Source organism: Rhinoderma darwinii, chromosome 7, assembly GCF_050947455.1.
Source record: "Rhinoderma darwinii isolate aRhiDar2 chromosome 7, aRhiDar2.hap1, whole genome shotgun sequence".
Taxonomy (NCBI): Eukaryota; Metazoa; Chordata; class Amphibia; order Anura; family Rhinodermatidae; genus Rhinoderma; species Rhinoderma darwinii.
The window spans coordinates 144348772-144366281 of NC_134693.1; the positions used below are offsets into that span (position 1 = coordinate 144348772).

At 46.7% G+C, this 17510-nt stretch overlaps 1 long non-coding RNA gene across 2 annotated transcripts in view; it reads left to right on the plus strand.

Moving 5' to 3' along the window:
• Positions 1 to 827: 827 nt before the first annotated feature.
• Positions 828 to 17510, plus strand: part of LOC142657435 (uncharacterized) — a 50111-nt gene continuing 33428 nt past the window's right edge. The window contains exons 1-6 of one of the 2 annotated variants that reach the window (XR_012849929.1): positions 828 to 1011; positions 1361 to 1463; positions 3139 to 3366; positions 4701 to 4818; positions 6871 to 7050; positions 7140 to 7817. This is a non-coding gene — a long non-coding RNA (uncharacterized LOC142657435). Of the gene's footprint in view, positions 1012 to 1360; positions 1464 to 3138; positions 3367 to 4700; positions 4819 to 6870; positions 7051 to 7139; positions 7818 to 17510 lie in introns of those variants that run through there. The other variant, XR_012849930.1, reaches the window with a different exon arrangement.

Genomic DNA, 17510 nt, shown 5'->3' on the forward strand with positions numbered 1-17510 from the left:
CAGAGACCACCGGATCAGCACACCTGGTGAATTGGGTCATGTTTCTAACATTGACTTCAGTGAAGGGAAATCTGCTCCTCCAATCAACGGTACTATTTTCTAATATAATCTATGAAAGTTTCAGTCCCTTAGTAGACCTCTTTATATCATATCCAGGACGTCTTCTATACAGGTAACTAATAATGGGTAATAAATTCTGTCACCACCCATAGTAATTATCACCCAGATCTGCACAGATCCTGCATTTTCATACAGAATTACATGCCTTTGTATCATCCACTTATATCCATGACTTATCTTACACTCCTCCTGAGACTATTCTACTCCAGAGCTGAACTCACCATTCTGCTGGTTGTTATTGGACACAGTCGGCAACAGCAAGCTTGTGTATACACCCTCCCCCCCCCCCCCGCCCCCCCCCCCCCCACCTTCATCCTAAAAGCTCACCAGACTACCTATAATGTTAGTTAGATTTCCTATATCAGATGGCTGTATAGTGCCGGTGTAAAGACTTTCAAGAAGCAAATCACCAGCGCAAACATTGTGCGGTCACTGAACAAGCAGGGAATGCTGGGAGAGTTCAGCTCTGGAGTCTTTAGAATTGTGAATCCTGTTGATGTTTTATGATTATACATTTATGGGGTGGATGTGTTCCTGGGTCGCGGCCTCCGTCAGAAATCTCTGTTCTCCTGGTCATTTGAGCTTGTGGTGTAATTGTGGGATGAATGAGGACACTGTTGGGTTTCAGTGAGCACCGCGGATGTGGTCCATCAAACGACTTGTAGGGTTACATGTTGTACATTTACATTTTACAGATCAGAGATGACTTCTAGCAGGCATGGCCGCTGCCACCAGGTTGGAATGGTTATTGTCGGTGACGTCAGGTCCCCACATGCTCCAGTGTATATGGATATGTTTGTTTTTGCTGTGAGATTCGCTCCATTTCCTGAACACTCAGGCGGTAACATTTCCCAGACAATCGCAAACAATTCTCTCCCAGCAGAAATCCAGGTGAGGACGGGACGAGCGGCTCTGCGTATAGTCTATTAAGAGAGCCGCTGTATCTAAGTCCATCGTGTGTGATACAGTCTGCCGAGCTGCGGTATCTAATTCTATCGTGATACTGATACGCTGAACCTGTGAATTTCTCTATGAAGTAATGATGTATCTAAGCCTTTCCTTTGTGATACTGTCATATTGGTATACATCAGAGGGTGATACGATGTGGATTACATACCTGTAGATCCGTGTATGGAGCGCAGCTCAGGATCCCGTCTGTCTCTGCTCAGGATTCACACAACTCCCTGGACACCTCATTAAAACCTTTAAAACAACTATTTGATTATTTTCTCTTTTTCAGGGAGTTGATTCCCAGCAGAGCCCTTGAGGGAAAGATGCAGCGAGTCTACCGAAGCAGGATGATTACAGCGGAGAGCCACAGTGACATCAAGAGCTGCGAGAAGGTAGAACGTCTGCTTACAAATAATCCCAGAGAGCGGACCCGGCGTCCTCCGTCACGCTAACTGCATGAGAGTCCGCCATGACGGGTCCATCCCCCGCTACACCAGCTATGGGGGAAATAAATGACTTATTGAGCCAAACCCATTAGAAAAAGAAAAAAAAAAAGACCGCGCCACATCCCATATCCGTTTTTTACTTCACAACATGAACAATCAGTACAAACCGGTGCTCATGGAAAGACATTAGAAGCTTTAGGCCTCCGTCACACGTGTAAAAAAAACACCAATATTTCGGAGCGTATTTAGTGACGTTTTTTACAAGCGTTTTTTAAGTTCTATTGTGAAGCCTAAGGGCTTGTCCACATGTAACGGAATTTTCTGCAGAGTATTTCTGCAGCAAATCCGTTGAAAGTAGCAGACTTTTCGCTGCGGCAAAAGCGCACCATTTCCTGCACGGAAAACGGTGCTTATTTTGCTGCGTTTTTCTCAATGTTGGGGGACGGTGACTTCTGAAAAACGCAGCAATTCAGTCCACTTTCCGCAGCAGGAATTGACATGCTGTGGTACGAACAATACACACGCGGGTCAATTTCTGCTCTGAATTATTACGCAGCGTGTGGATGAGATGTGGATTCTCACCCACTTTGCTGCTACTGTATTCTGTGTATTTTCCATCTGCAACTTCAGACGGAAAATAAGCACCAATTCCACTTCGTGTGGACGATCCCTATAGAGAAAAATGCACGAATGGCGCGGGTTCTACTTCTGGCACCCCGACAAACCGCTGATTTTGCCAGGGAAACTGCGGCCAAGCAGACGTAATATTACACAACGGCCGTTCAGTTGAGCAACTACATCCCGGCTCATAGAGGGGGGGGGGGGGTCTATAACGTCCATAGGGGTCTATAGACAGCAATTGACTTCATGAGACAACCCTTTTAAAAGTGAAAGTATTAATGTAGATTCTCATCTGAAACTTGTCCGTCATTACAATGAATTATCTAACATTGGGGAGAGGTTGACGTCCTGGGTGCGGCATTGCCAGCGGCTGAAGGATTCCTTAATTTTTTTTTAATGTGTCACTCATTACAAAGCAGTTTCCCTCGTTCGCTCCTAGAATGTATAATGATAAGTTCACCAGGTATGAGAAATGTATGAGGGACGCAGATTCCTGACAGTAATGTCCTCACCAAACGATCATCCTAATGATCATAACTGTAATCCTGTTTTCAGTACGGGACCGTTGTCCCGCAGCGAGGCATGGACACTTGGCGTCCTAGATGACTATGATCCTAGGAGCCGGCTCCCTGCACTGTGTTCGGTCCGGGAAATACTGCCGGCATATTGTCCGTATATCACGGACCGAACGCACTGGTGTGAATCCAGCCTAAGCTTTCCCCGTCTCCTGGCTTGTCTCTTCTACGTACTGAATGGTGGTTCGCCTTCTCAGATTCAGGTTAATGATGGAGTCACCTCACCTGTCGACCTCATACCTCGCTCCTGTTTTTGACGATTTATAGTTCAATCTAAATTTCTACAAAACCTTATTTTCTAGGGTTAATGTTGATAATGCGGAGGATGAGATACGGGATCATCTCCACAGATGCCTTATTTATTGTGCTTTGTCTTGTATTTGTTGATGGAGCCGTCATCAAACACCCTGACATTTTCTCATTAGGGCGACAGCGGAGGCTCGGCCGACACGTGATGACTTTTGAAAGATGGCAGATTTAAGCCCCTAATGAGGAGATTGAATTTCAGCTTCGACTAAAGGCAAATAACACAACCCTGAACCACAACCTGGAGACTCCGGAAGATAAATGCTGCACCAACTGCAGATCTAAGGGCTAAAATAAGTGTGGTTCTTCCCCATGCAGCAATGAAGTCCGCACAGCCCCAAGTGGAGGTAGACCCCTGAACTTTTTCTATGCTTTTTAAAACTTTCCGCAATGCAGGACACGGATCCCTCATGTTATAAATATACAGACATTAGGTTAGTTTCTGAGTTACTCTTATGTCCAGGTCATTATGTTGTGTTTTGTGCAATTTTTTAAGTGGTTTTTATTAAGAATTCGTTTTACTTTTTGAGATACAGCTGCTTTGTATCCTGTATATAGAGCAGCTGTATATTACGCTGAGACCTGTTCCTGTCAGGTTCGTGGGACTGACGGGTTCATTGTCAGCGGGTCCTGCGTGTCTGACAGTTCATAACTTACATGTGATCGATTACAGTTGGATCCTGCGTGTCGGAGACGTGCAGGACCTGCTGACACTGAACCCGTCAGTCCCGCTGACCTGACGGATTCAGGTCTCAGCGCACGATACATCTGCTCTATATACAGAATACAAAGCAGCTGTATCTCAAAAAAGTTAAATAATCCTTAATAAAAACTAATTATAAAGTTGCACAAAATACACTGATTGACCTTTTTATTAAAAAAAAAAGTCCCTTCCAAAGGTTTACATAGCCTTTTAGGTGCCCATACGCATTAAATTAAGTTTGGCTGAACCTGATGATTTTGTCGGCCGACTATCTAATGTTTATGGGGGTCTCCTGACTCTACTGTGACGGCAGATGTCGGGGGCAAGAAGGATTGGCCATGCTTTATTGTCCATGACTTATTTTCCTCATCCCATTGAAATATGGGGGAGTTGGGAGGAATAGATGGTTCGGCCAACCGCTATCTAAGGCTGGGTTTACTCCTGTGTCGCTGTTTTCCGTTGTCCTGCTTTGTCAGAGGAGCAGAATAAGGGAAAACCAGCATCGACTGTTCCATTGCATCACGGACACCACCGGTGGCTAACAGAACCCATTGACTTTAATGGGTTCCGTCGACTTTCTGTCAGTGGTGTCACTAGAAACAATACTGCAGCATGCTGCGCTATTGTTTCCGGTAATCTCTGCCAGATCTGCCTTGGAGGACCCTAACGGAGCCTCCAACGCAGATGTGAACCGAGCCTTGAATGTATGGCCAGCTCTAGCTCAAAGTCCTGATCTGCAGTGCAAAATCTGTAGCGTATAACCCCAGTCTCGTGACACAATAACAGATCGGGCTGACTGCACGATGATGTGTATCATCACAACCACATCTAAAGGGCCACGATTCTCTTAGGGACTGCGCCCTGGGTGTGGGTGCAGCCATTGCTCCCAAATGCCATGTCCCTGTCCATGACATGAGAAGGTTTATCCTCTGTATTATTGGCAGTAAAGTATTGGTGATCGCTCTATTTCTGTTACAGGGAAATTCTCTTTTCTGTCTGGGACGCTTTGATGATGGGCAGACCGTGGCCCTACAGCGACTGGGTAGTAACGTTGTGTGGTACAGCCGTGCCCTTTGTAACCTGAACCCCTGGTGAGGTGAGTTCTGTTGCTCATTGAACTCTTCAGGGGTAAACGAATTTGGGGGACCCTTACAAAGTGTGAATAGGACTTCTCTTTACCTCAGCCGTGTGCGCATCCGACTTCCTCGTCCTCGTCCTTTTCCTGTACATAAAGGCTGAGATTTGGGTTGTGGAATGCACTGTGTTTTTAGAAAGACGCGGGGTGGAGGTGATTTGTATGTCTTTCCCATGACTGGTGTGTTTGCTGAAATCAAGACAAAAAAAGAAAAGTTTAAAACTTTCATAAAGTGAAGGAGAGAGTGTGGAGAGGGAGGAGGGGGAGGAACAGGTGCACCGGGACAATGCAAGATGAAGATTGATGGCTCTGAGCATTGAGGATGATGAGACACACAAACAGTCGCTATCTCTCAGCCCGGCCCTGAACCGTGCAGTCCTACTGGTGTACAGCTGTTGGTGCGCAGCCGGGGAGCTTCTGTATCACTGCCGGGTGCTGATACTCCAACTCCACGGGTGTCCTTATAACTCCCAGGATGCTCTTCTCCATTATATTTGGTAGGGTACACTCCTGATTCCAGGATCCCCTCCTCCAGAAAATGTGACACCCAGGCGTCCGCTGCATAGTCGTAATCATAGGCTGCCCATCGACTCATAGCTGTAAGGCCTCATTCACACGACTGTAGAATTTGTCCGCAATTACCGACCAATTCACTTCTATTGACCAGGCACCTTCCGGGAAGGAAGAAAGCCTCTGCAAAAGACAAACCATGTCCTATCTTTTGCTTTTAGCGGGCCGAAAATACGAATGGCTGGCCGTGCCCGTAATTGTGGGCTGTGATTATGGGCACGCTGTGGGCATGAGGCATAACTCCCAATGTTCCCCATAATGTCATTCCCAGCTGCTCTAACGTTCATCTCCCAGGATGGCCTTCATCACCTGCGCTGGTGTCGCTGGCCTGGTGAGTCGTATATACACATTTCAGGGATTACTGTTGAAGGTTCCCATAGTCAGCTGAGATGTTTCGGGGGTCCCTGCCCCTCCTCCCTACAGCTCTTATTTTTCTTTCAGTTTTGCCTTCTTAGCGTCTTGGCCTCTTGGAAATAAATCCCTTAAATTTGTTACAGTCCCTGATGGAGCTGGGGGAGGTCAGGGGTCGGAGCACAGGAGCTCAAAACTAACAGAAACTTTATAGGAGGGAAAGTGAGAAGTAGAATATACACGAGACCGTCCTGCATATAAAGAGACAGCAGGAGACAGACACAGAGGCCGAACAGTGACAGAATATTGTCATAGGGTAACCACGATGGTAACATGTGCTCCCTCCATTACTGACGGCAACGCGAGAGATGATCCCAAAGTCACACAAAATGCTCCCTGATCACCGCACTCAGTCTAGAAACCACAAACACGATATATATATATAAAAAACACACACACACACCATACACACACACACACACCATACACACACACACCATACACACACACACCATACACACACACACCATACACACACACACCACACACACACACCATACACACACACACCATACACACACACACCATACACACACACACCATACACACACACACCATACACACACACACCATACACACACACACCATACACACACACACCATACACACACACCATACACACACACACCATACACACACACACCATACACACACACACACACACACACACACACCATACACACACACACCATACACACACACACCATACACACACACCATACACACACACACCATACACACACACACCATACACACACACACCATACACACACACCATACACACACACACCATACACACACACCATACACACACACCATACACACACACACCATACATACACACACACACACACTACATACATAAGACAGCCACATACACAGACAATTGCACATATACATACACACACCTTTACAACTAAACATTCACACAGATAATCACACACATACGCAGCATAATCTTGATAATCCGGGACATTTTATAAGGCGCTGTTCGTATCTGCTGCTTTCGTCACGGATTCTGTTATTTCACAGGGAAAAAAAAAATTGCGCTAAATGCAGCATTATTTTCTGGGAAAACGCCAGAACCCAGCGGATCCATCTGAAGTCATTGGGGTTTGTCTTACGATGGATCCGGCAGATGGTTGTGACTTCCATTCATAACTAAAGCTACAACGTAACTGTCAGCAGAGCCGCACTCTTCTGAGATTAGAGGCGAGAGTGATTTTATAAAAACAATTCAAAATAAAGTCTCTGCGGAGTCGCCTCAGCCAGTAGTTTCTTACACGTTTGGTCATCTACAGATCATCCATATCCAGTATGTTAATGGATCTCCCAGCAAATCCTCCTTCAGATCCCAAATAAGATGTGACGAAAATTGTAAAAACGTGTATACGAAAGATTGATGGATCAGATGGTCTGAACTGTACTGATCCCGGAGGTCATGTGACTTTAGTAACGCGGCGGCTCAGAGCGGATTCACGGCTTTATTCCCTGACCAGGGTGATATGTAGATTGTACGCTCCACCTGTGGCATAATGTGTTTATTGGAATATTAGCTTGATGTGAGTGTATATATCCTCTGTACAGCGCACTATGTCAGTGCCATATAAACAACGGGCAATAAGTGAATGACGGCTGATGGGTTCATTCCGGTCCAGAGTCTAGAAGAAGAGAATAAACCGGAATGAAGCTGCAGTGCAGCGGGTGACAGGTCAATGACAGGGACGTCACAGGAATGCACAAGGCCTCGTTCTGCTGTCCGGGATAATGGGGTATACAGCGCTCTGGAACCAGTGAATATCATCAGACCAGACACAGACCCTCCGCACCCGCCTGACCTGCGGCTCCTCTCCTATATAAGGTACCAGCTCTCCGCACCCGCCTGACCTGCGGCTCCTCTCCTATATAAGGTACCAGCTCTCCGCACCCGCCTGACCTGCGGCTCCTCTCCTATATAAGGTACCAGCTCTCCGCACCCGCCTGACCTGCGGCTCCTCTCCTATATAAGGTACCAGCTCTCCGCACCCGCCTGACCTGCGGCTCCTCTCCTATATAAGGTACCAGCTCTCCGCACCCGCCTGACCTGCGGCTCCTCTCCTATATAAGGTACCAGCTCTCCGCACCCGCCTGACCTGCGGCTCCTCGCCTATATAAGGTACCAGCTCTCTGCACCCGCCTGACCTGCGGCTCCTCTCCTATATAAGGTACCAGCTCTCCGCACCTGCCTGACCTGCAGCTCCTCTCCTATATAAGGTACCAGCTCTACGCACCCGCCTGACCTGCAGCTCCTCTCCTATATAAGGTACCAGCTCTCCGCACGCACCTGACCTGCGGCTCTCCTATATAAGGTACCAGCTCTCCGCACGCACCTGACCGGCAGCTCCTCTCCTATATAAGGTACCAGCTCTCCGCACCCGCCTGACCTGCGGCTCCTCTCCTATATAAGGTACCAGCTCTCCGCACCTGCCTGACCTGCAGCTCCTCTCCTATATAAGGTACCAGCTCTCCGCACGCACCTGACCTGCGGCTCCTCGCCTATATAAGGTACCAGCTCTCCGCACCCGCCTGACCTGCGGCTCCTCTCCTATATAAGGTACCAGCTCTCCGCACGCACCTGACCTGCGGCTCCTCGCCTATATAAGGTACCAGCTCTCCGCACCCGCCTGACCTGCAGCTCCTCTCCTATATAAGGTACCAGCTCTCCGCACCTGCCTGACCTGCGGCTCCTCGCCTATATAAGGTACCAGCTCTCCGCACGCACCTGACCTGCGGCTCCTCGCCTATATAAGGTACCAGCTCTCCGCACCCGCCTGACCTGCGGCTCCTCTCCTATATAAGGTACCAGCTCTCCGCACCCGCCTGACCTGCGGCTCCTCTCCTATATAAGGTACCAGCTCTCCGCACGCACCTGACCTGCGGCTCCTCGCCTATATAAGGTACCAGCTCTCCGCACCCGCCTGACCTGCAGCTCCTCTCCTATATAAGGTACCAGCTCTCCGCACCCGCCTGACCTGCGGCTCCTCTCCTATATAAGGTACCAGCTCTCCGCACCTGCCTGACCTGCAGCTCCTCTCCTATATAAGGTACCAGCTCTCCGCACCTGCCTGACCTGCAGCTCCTCTCCTATATAAGGTACCAGCTCCACTTATGACCACCATGTAATAAACATAATGCACAGTAACTCTGCTCTACTTATGTAGTACTGATCCTGAATTACATCATGTCATACTCTAGTTATAGCCAAAGCTGCATCTACAGTTCTGCTTGCTGTCACTTCAAATCTATCAGCGTTGCACGAAGAGGCAGTAGCTGAGCTTTACTCCTAAATTGGATACATTCATATTGTATTAAATTGTGGGAGATGTGGTGTTCCTACATCAATGTCTTACTACAGCTCCTACAATGCAACGGAACAGAACATACTCCACACAAACCCTGGACTAGCAGAGAGAAGTCCTGACATGTGAGATCCTGCGGCGTGAGCGCTAACGTCTATTATACGCATCTCACCAGGAGGTCGGTATGTGGCGAGATGATTATACACTACAAGCAACTAAACCTCCAGTGAGAAAAAGACAATTGTCAGGAAACTGCTGCACATTGTCGTAATAAGGAAGAGGAGGCAGGAGAGTGGATTTAATGCAGCTTTGGATGTGATTAGAGTATAAGATGTAATTTAGGATTAGTGAGTAAAAAAAACGATTTACAAAGCTACTTAGTATCATGTGTAAAATGATGATCAGCGGAGCTGCACTTTAACCTCTTTTTTTGTCTCGGAAATCACGTGGGTCACTTTTGGTTTTGCGGATGATGGTCGTTTCCTGTGTGGTTGCCCATGTACATACTTGACCCAGCGCTCATGTATTATCCAGGATGGAATTGCATCCGGCTGTGTGAGCAGGACATGGCCTTATGGTGAAAAGTGTTAATAAACAGTGCCCCCCCTCCACCTAAATCAGCAGGTCCCTAGTCCGGCACCCCCTCACATCCCTACTGAACGACTCCTGCATTGCAGATATGTGAATATTCAGCTTTTACATTCATGTTTGCTTAGTCCGCACCAGTGAGCTCAACCGAGTGTCCAAATAACGCTGGAATTCTAGCAGAACAAACCATCCGCCCCCCACTGGAGGGGGGGGGGCATCTATGTGATCCTGCGGCCCCTCACGTGTGCACGGAGCAGCCTTATTCTGCTTCTTCACATTTGGTGATGTCATTTTCCAGCCTTGACCGTCCACCGCGCTGGTATATGAAGTAATGAAGGCCTGCAATCGCTTTTTATGCCAATATATTGTCTTTTTCCACCGTACTATGTAAAATGGCAGCATATGGGGGTGATGCCCAGCTGAATGGTCCGAGCCCTTGTGGGTAAATGCCGGCTGTACATATATTCACCATGTAACTACTGTATGTCTTATTAGGAAATATCAGAGCCGGAGAGGTTCACGTGTGTGTAGATGACGGACGCAGATGTTGTAACCAATCCACACGTGCCGGTAACCCCAGTGATCTGGTCTGGATTGCAACATCTACAATTCTGAGCAAGACAAATAAAAACCTGGAATTAGAAGACAAAGTCGTCTTGTCTGAGGTCTCCGAATATTCTCTGCAGACATTTCTAAGTTATTGCCTCCTATAACCACTAATGGCTTCCGTTACAGTGCCCATAGTAGTCACCGTGCCCATAGTAGTCACAGGGCCCATAGTAGTCACAGTGCCCATAGTAGTCACAGTGCCCATAGTAGTCACAGGGCCCATAGTAGTCACAGGGCCCATAGTAGTTACAGTGCCCATAGTAGTCACAGGGCCCATAGTAGTCACAGTGCCCATAGTAGTCACAGTGCCCATAGTAGTCACAGTGCCCATAGTAGTCACAGGGCCCATAGTAGTCACAGTGCCCATAGTAGTCACAGTGCCCATAGTAGTCACAGTGCCCATAGTAGTCACAGTGCCCATAGTAGTCACAGTGCCCATAGTAGTCACAGGGCCCATAGTAGTCACAGTGCCCATAGTAGTCACAGGGCCCATAGTAGTTACAGGGCCCATAGTAACAGGGCCCATAGTAGTCACACAATTGTTACGGCTTTACCTGTATGTCAGTGGTCACTCTCGCATTCTGTTCATGAAACAGGAGGCGCAGGATGCACAGTGCTTTCAGGCTCACCCGAGGCTTCAGTGTATGGAGTTAATACAGTACAGGGAATGTTGTATAATTAATCCGTGCTATTGAGTGCTGTATCTGTGGCTGGATCTACGGCGCGAGCGCAGGAAAGCGAGTCTTATCCATTAACGGAACAGAGCCGTTTTGTGCCTCGTATCCTAATTGTTTATCACTGTAATATCTGAGCAGCGGCGATGATGTGATTACCCGTGTAATCTGCGATCAGGGATCCCTCGCCGCCTCCCACTTCAACATACAATGCTTGATCAAGGATTCCAGCACAATCCGCTCACGGCCCCTGACTGTTTCCTAGAACACATTCTGCTTATTATACCGCAGGCCTTGACTTATGAGGCTGAGAACAATTCACACTTCGGGGAACAATCCAAAAATGTTATTCTCTTTTTTTGCACAAATTTTGTAAGCAGTGAAATAATACAAGCACCCCCCCCCCCCTCCCCACAGCTCCGAAATCTCCGGGGCCTTCATGTTATTGCACAGAACGAGCACCGCGTTACACAGCCTGACAGTATAAAGATGACTCTATATTTATGTTGTGTATTGGGGATAGTAAATGACGCGCTAGTAAGTTTATTAATTTCAAGATGATAACATATGTGGTGATATATCATAGAGAGGTTGTCACAGCCCCGCCCCCTGTTTACTGACTTCACTGATATATAATTACATGTAACATCATTGAATGGTAATATATGACATTAAATATTGTATAGAAGTTTGACTTTGATTATCACACGACTCGTCTTGTACAAATATTACATTGCGCAGTTGCAGATATTACGGTGCAGCACAGGTTTAGGGTCACAGGTTTGGAGGACTTTTGCAGAATCCTCACGCTCTTTCTAATTTTCTTTTCCTTGTGTCATTTATATAACGTGCGGCTTTGCGAGCCCTGAGGGAAACATAATGCGCCGTCTTATCACGAGCAGCGAACGTATGGAGAGGGAGATACGTTTATTTCAGAAATAAAACAATGAAGAGACTTATCACAGGACGCCGCGCTGTTTGAATAGCAGCGAACACTTGACTGGTTCTAGCAAATGAGGAAAGTAGGAGAAGTGATTACTCTTCTGAGATAAATGTATGGACAGGAGACTGTAGAGCGGCACTTCTGTATTACAAGAGATTATACGGAGGAATTAGAAACGTTATTCCCGAGGATCCTCGAGCGTGAAGAAGGAGCAGGACATCAGATACAAGAAGTACAAGACGTGGCAGATATTGTAGGAGCGCACAAATATGAGATATGGGAGTTTGGGATAAGACGCACCAACATTGCTTCTTGGCTCAAATGTCATAGACCAGATCAACACGGTGAAACTCCTAATGAATGGCGACGTGTGACATCACTGGCGGCGTGTGACATCACTGGCGCTTCACGATATAAGATGGTCCATAGATCTCCCTCATCTCGTCCTGTCAATGATGGGACTACTGACGGACATCTGTTTCCACCACTCGGGTAGGAATATCTGCGTGATATTGATCATTCTTCGCTTGCACTCTAAAGCCGACCATAGACCTAAAGATTTCCCCTTGATCAGATGAACGTTCCTATCATTTGTAGGAATCTGGACCCTCTGCTTCTCTGTAGGGTCGGTGCTTCCGCCACCAGTCGGCTGTGTCAATGAATAGTCGCCGTTCTTCCCCATTACACGGCTTGTTCTGTTTGGACAATCACTTTTCGTTGATAAGGTCTCTGATGGTAAGTGGGGGGCAGTTCCTGTTTACCGTCAGCTGTTAGTGACCTGTTGTACTGTGGCCATTGCGATCATAGACCGCTAGATAGAGATAGTCTCTGTTCAGCTCTCGCGGCCCGTATAAGCGCTCGTCCCCTATGTATGGGTATGATCGTCCTGTTTATAGGGACTTCAGGACTAGAAGTTTCCAGGGACCGCAGATATATCTTAGGGGGTGTATCTATTAATAAACCTACAACACGTTTCCACTCAGAGTGGGGGTCTTCGTCAGCCCTTCACAATGGAGAACGTATGCGTCAGTCTGCAGCCTCTATAAAGTAGCCGCTCGTCTTCAGTCCAAATCCATTTTTTCCACTAGCTCAGCAGTTCTGGCCTCCTGCGGCCGTGCACATCACCTTCACTGGTCAGTTCTTTATTTTTACTTTTCCTTAGTTACGACTGTATTTTAAGTAACATTGGCTGCACACTCATTAGGTGTAAAATGTCTTGTATCTTCCTCTACCTTCTTTTTTTTTTTTTTTACATTTCAATTTGACAGTGGAAACCATCAACATGCAGGTCGGGCGTTGCGAATGACTACATATTTTTATTTCATTTTTGTATCTTCTCCAGCGTATTCGGATCATTAATACAGGAATATCTGTTACTTTGGTTATTTTATACATTAATCGGCGTTGCTGGAGCCGTGTGTTTTTCGTTTTTATGTTAAAGTTTATTCACGGGTTATAAAATGTTCCATTCTGATAAAAAAAATTCTCCATTCCTCAGCATTTTCAATATACGTTTGCTGTCAATGAGTGGAATCTTGTGTACATCCAGAGGCTGAAAATGTATCCTAATTATGTCCAGCTGATCCATGCACGCGGCTCATTTAATGTATTGCAGCTCTCTCTAAGGGTATGTGCACACGCAGTGTTTTCAGACGTTTTTTGGGCCGTAAAAACGGCTGAAAAATCTGAAGCAGAACGCCTACAAACATTGGGAAATACGGCGGTCTGTTCCAACAATGCGTTTTTTACGTAGGCGTTTTGAAAAACGGCCACGTAAAAAAAAAAACGGCCACAAAAAAGAAGTGCAGGTCACTTCTTGAGCCGTTTTTGGAGCCATTTTTTATTGACTCTATAGGAAAACGGATAAAGGTTATTTTATGTTTTGCACCCTCACAATGCACCTGTCCCGTCATGGTGCTACCCAAACCTGTCCCCATAGAGCCATGGCTTCCATATGTTGTACGCATGAGCACTCAGAACACTAATTCCCCCTTTTTACTTTGGGGGACACTGCATTTTGTTCCGCAGTTTTCACGTAAGGTGTGAATTGACATTTAAAACGGCTCCATAAATGAATGTGCACTTACAGGCCGGATGCTCAACAGCAGTTCTGAATGTTGTTGGGCACGGGGGGCATAAAGTAACAATTGGCGCATTTCCGCCCAACGTCCTTGGATGCGCATGAACTGCCCTGTTTTTGGATACACGGTAGAAATGAGATGTGCAGATACCGTCTGTTTCAGGAAATCCGTGAATTTACTTATCGATCGTTCATCATCATATATTCCGATCAATGGTTCATTTAAATGGAGCAAACAAGCCCCGATCACCACGCTGTATGGACGAGCGGCGCTCGTTTACTGCCCATTTAAAGCCAGAGACATGAAGATTTCCTCCAGATCCGGCCGTTTGACTTCAGATGACCCTATGACAGGTAGATCCCTCTTCTTCTATGTTGGTGCCTTTATTTACTCTACATTCTTCATAATTATTCGCTGAATCCATTAGAAGAACCCGGAGACGGTCTAGAGGGACGAATCTTTACATCTGACGTCTTTGTAGCTTGGAGGAAGCGGAGGGGGGGGCAGTCTCTTTATCAACGTTGTGCGATGTAAACAAGACCTTGTAAGTGGATACCAGAATTACATTGGAAAAGGAGCGTAGGATTCCTACAGATAAAGAGACAATGGATGGAATGATACCAAGAACAATGGAAGAAGATCTGAAGAAGGATGTGGTCGAAAGCTGCAAATCCTGGCAATCAAAGAGACGGAGAAAGTCAAAATACCGCAAGATTCATGTTCACCCCCGAGCTGCAGGAAAATGAACAAGCCAGGCTTTTGGATCTAATATTTAAGGGTTTTTTCCTTTTAAAATCCCCAGCAGTTCCTGTCGGCCAGAGTGTGAAGAAGATTCATTCAGCCATTTACATTCGTTATATCTGTTTCTGGGAAAGCTGGTTGACAAACCGTATGGCCCCCCCTTACAGCTCCCTAGGGGGTCGTCACCCACGAATCCTAGAATTCACGATGACTCTAGTTAAAGGGTTTTCCCATTTTTAAACATTTCTGGCATATTGATTGGATATGTCATAAATGTCTGATAGGTACAGGGTCCTCCTCTGGGGGAACAAGGGTCCTGGGACACCCATTTGTGGGGCCAATGGGGACAATTATGGAAAGCAAGCCGCACTTGACTATTTCTGTAACCCCGTTAGACTTAAGTAAAGATTGAAATTCTATGGAGACGGTGGCAGCCATAAATCATTGTGGGGGCCGTGGTGCCGGCCATATTGATTGACACGCACATTTCTTAAAGAACAGGTAATTGTTTCATTTTTGGAGTAAAAATGTTCATTAATAAGTCTTGTAGAGTGAGGTCTTATGTGATTATGAGGCCTCAATATCCCGGTATCATCTGGTGATTACATTGTGGAGAAGAAGTGACCGCATTGTGACCGCTCAGTTTCCAGCTCCTGTCCAGGCATTACTGTCAGAGGGACGCCGAGTGCTCTTATCTCCACAGCTCCGTCAGCCTGCTCTTCATGAAGGTGTTTAGCTGTTGGGTATATTCTCTGTCACATCTGGGGGCCTCCTGAATAATAATTGGGATTAAAAAAAAAAAAAGTTTCCTGATAGAAAAAGATTGTTTGGATTCAAACAGGACAAACATATGGAAAACGATTGCATCTCAGAGGTGGCCCAAGAATCCCTCTGTAGTGTAAATACGAAGCCCATTGGCACCGCACATATCCCTCCTAGTCAATGCCTGTTTGACAAAGTCTGAATTTCCAGATGTGCTCCATGTATGGAATATGTTCATTGAGAGGCTCTTTGTGGAGGACTGCGGGTGGATGCCAGCTCTGCACAATAAATGTTCCCCCAAAGAAATGAGTAGGTGTTCGGGGAGGGGGAGGACCAGCTGGACAGAAGCCCACAGCTGTCTGATCTGTACTGGGAAATGAGCAGCCCAGTGTCAGGCCAGGAACGCTGGATTACAGGCTCACGGGCGGTGAAAGTGTGACGAAGGCACAGAGCATCATAGTCCGGGGTTACACACCGGGATCCAATGAACATCACAATCAGTCGTGATCAAGATGCTGGTCTCATATTCTGCTATGACGGGTCAAAATGATAGCTGAAAAGTCGTCTACAACACAGATAAAGACTTCTACCCCACATGATGAGCGCAGAACAGCCAGAGATGAACGTCTACACTAATAGATCAATGAGCCGGTAATCCTGGCCGTTATTTTGGCTATAGACCATTCCCTGCTGTAGTCAATCCCGTCTTACAGTCCCTAATTTATTAGTCATTCTTGTTAAATGCGACAATAGTATCTGTTACTAGGACGTGTTATAACAGGGCCGTCTTCTTCATGATCACCCTGGGCGTTTGTCATTGGTTGTATCGGCTGAATTGTCAGTAAATCTGCTGCAAAATCCTGACGGGGAAGAAGATAAAAAGTCTTTCTCCATAGAGATATTACTGCGGGATGTGGATTGTAATATTACAGATCAACAGGAAAGACTGAGCTGCTGAAAACTGTATTTCCACTGCACTTGAATGTAATAGAGACACAGAGGGAAAGCATCTCCGAGCAATAGGGAGGACGGGAGAGTGAGAATGATTCACTATTACCGAGCCACAGGGAGGCAGCCAGAGCGGCACAAAGACCGAGCAATACAGAGCCACAGGGAGGCCAAGAGCCCGAATATTAATTACAGCTGAACAGAGAGACAAGACAGAAAACTGGAACACGGGGCAGAGAGAATTCTGTGGGAGGACGATGAGGAAAAACATCTGGTCAGAGCGCTGTGCCACACATAGATCCAGCTGTGCCACCGTGGCGTGTGCCCCAAATACACACGTGGAGGCATACAGAGAGGAGCTCTGGTCTACTACCAAAGGGAAATGCGGGGTGCAGATGGAGGCAGGCGGACCTGTATATAGGGGCTGCATCGGAAACTGCTACTTTTTCAGTACCTGACACTTTACCCCTTGAGTAATGGGCACCACCTGTTCATTGTGCCTACTGGGCACCTGCTCTTTTGCAAATGGAAAGCCAGTTAACCCTTGATCTCGGCTGCATTTGTTAATCTGTATAATTCCAGACTGACAATGCAAGCTCAGAACTGAAGCTCCATTGTGATTTCTGACGTCTTCAGGTTGGTATCGGCTCCTCTTGACCAGAAGACTCACGTTCCTCCAGATTGTTGTGCATTCTTCAGGCCTCTCAGTGGCTCTTGGTTCACGTTTCCTATGAATATCTCCATCCATCTTGCTGATGGTCGCCATCTTCCTCTTGTTATTCTTCCCGGCAGGATTGCGCTCTCTTCAATGAGCTGGGTCTTCTCTTGATACATCCAGAAGATAAAGTTTCAGTCTGGTCACTAGTGTTTCAAGTCAAAGTTTGCTTTGGTTAAGTATCGGGGCGTCATCTAGCTGTAAAATAAAACCCGTAATCTGCCTCAACATCATGATTTCCCAACCCAAGATGTTTTTATTTGTCCCGATGAA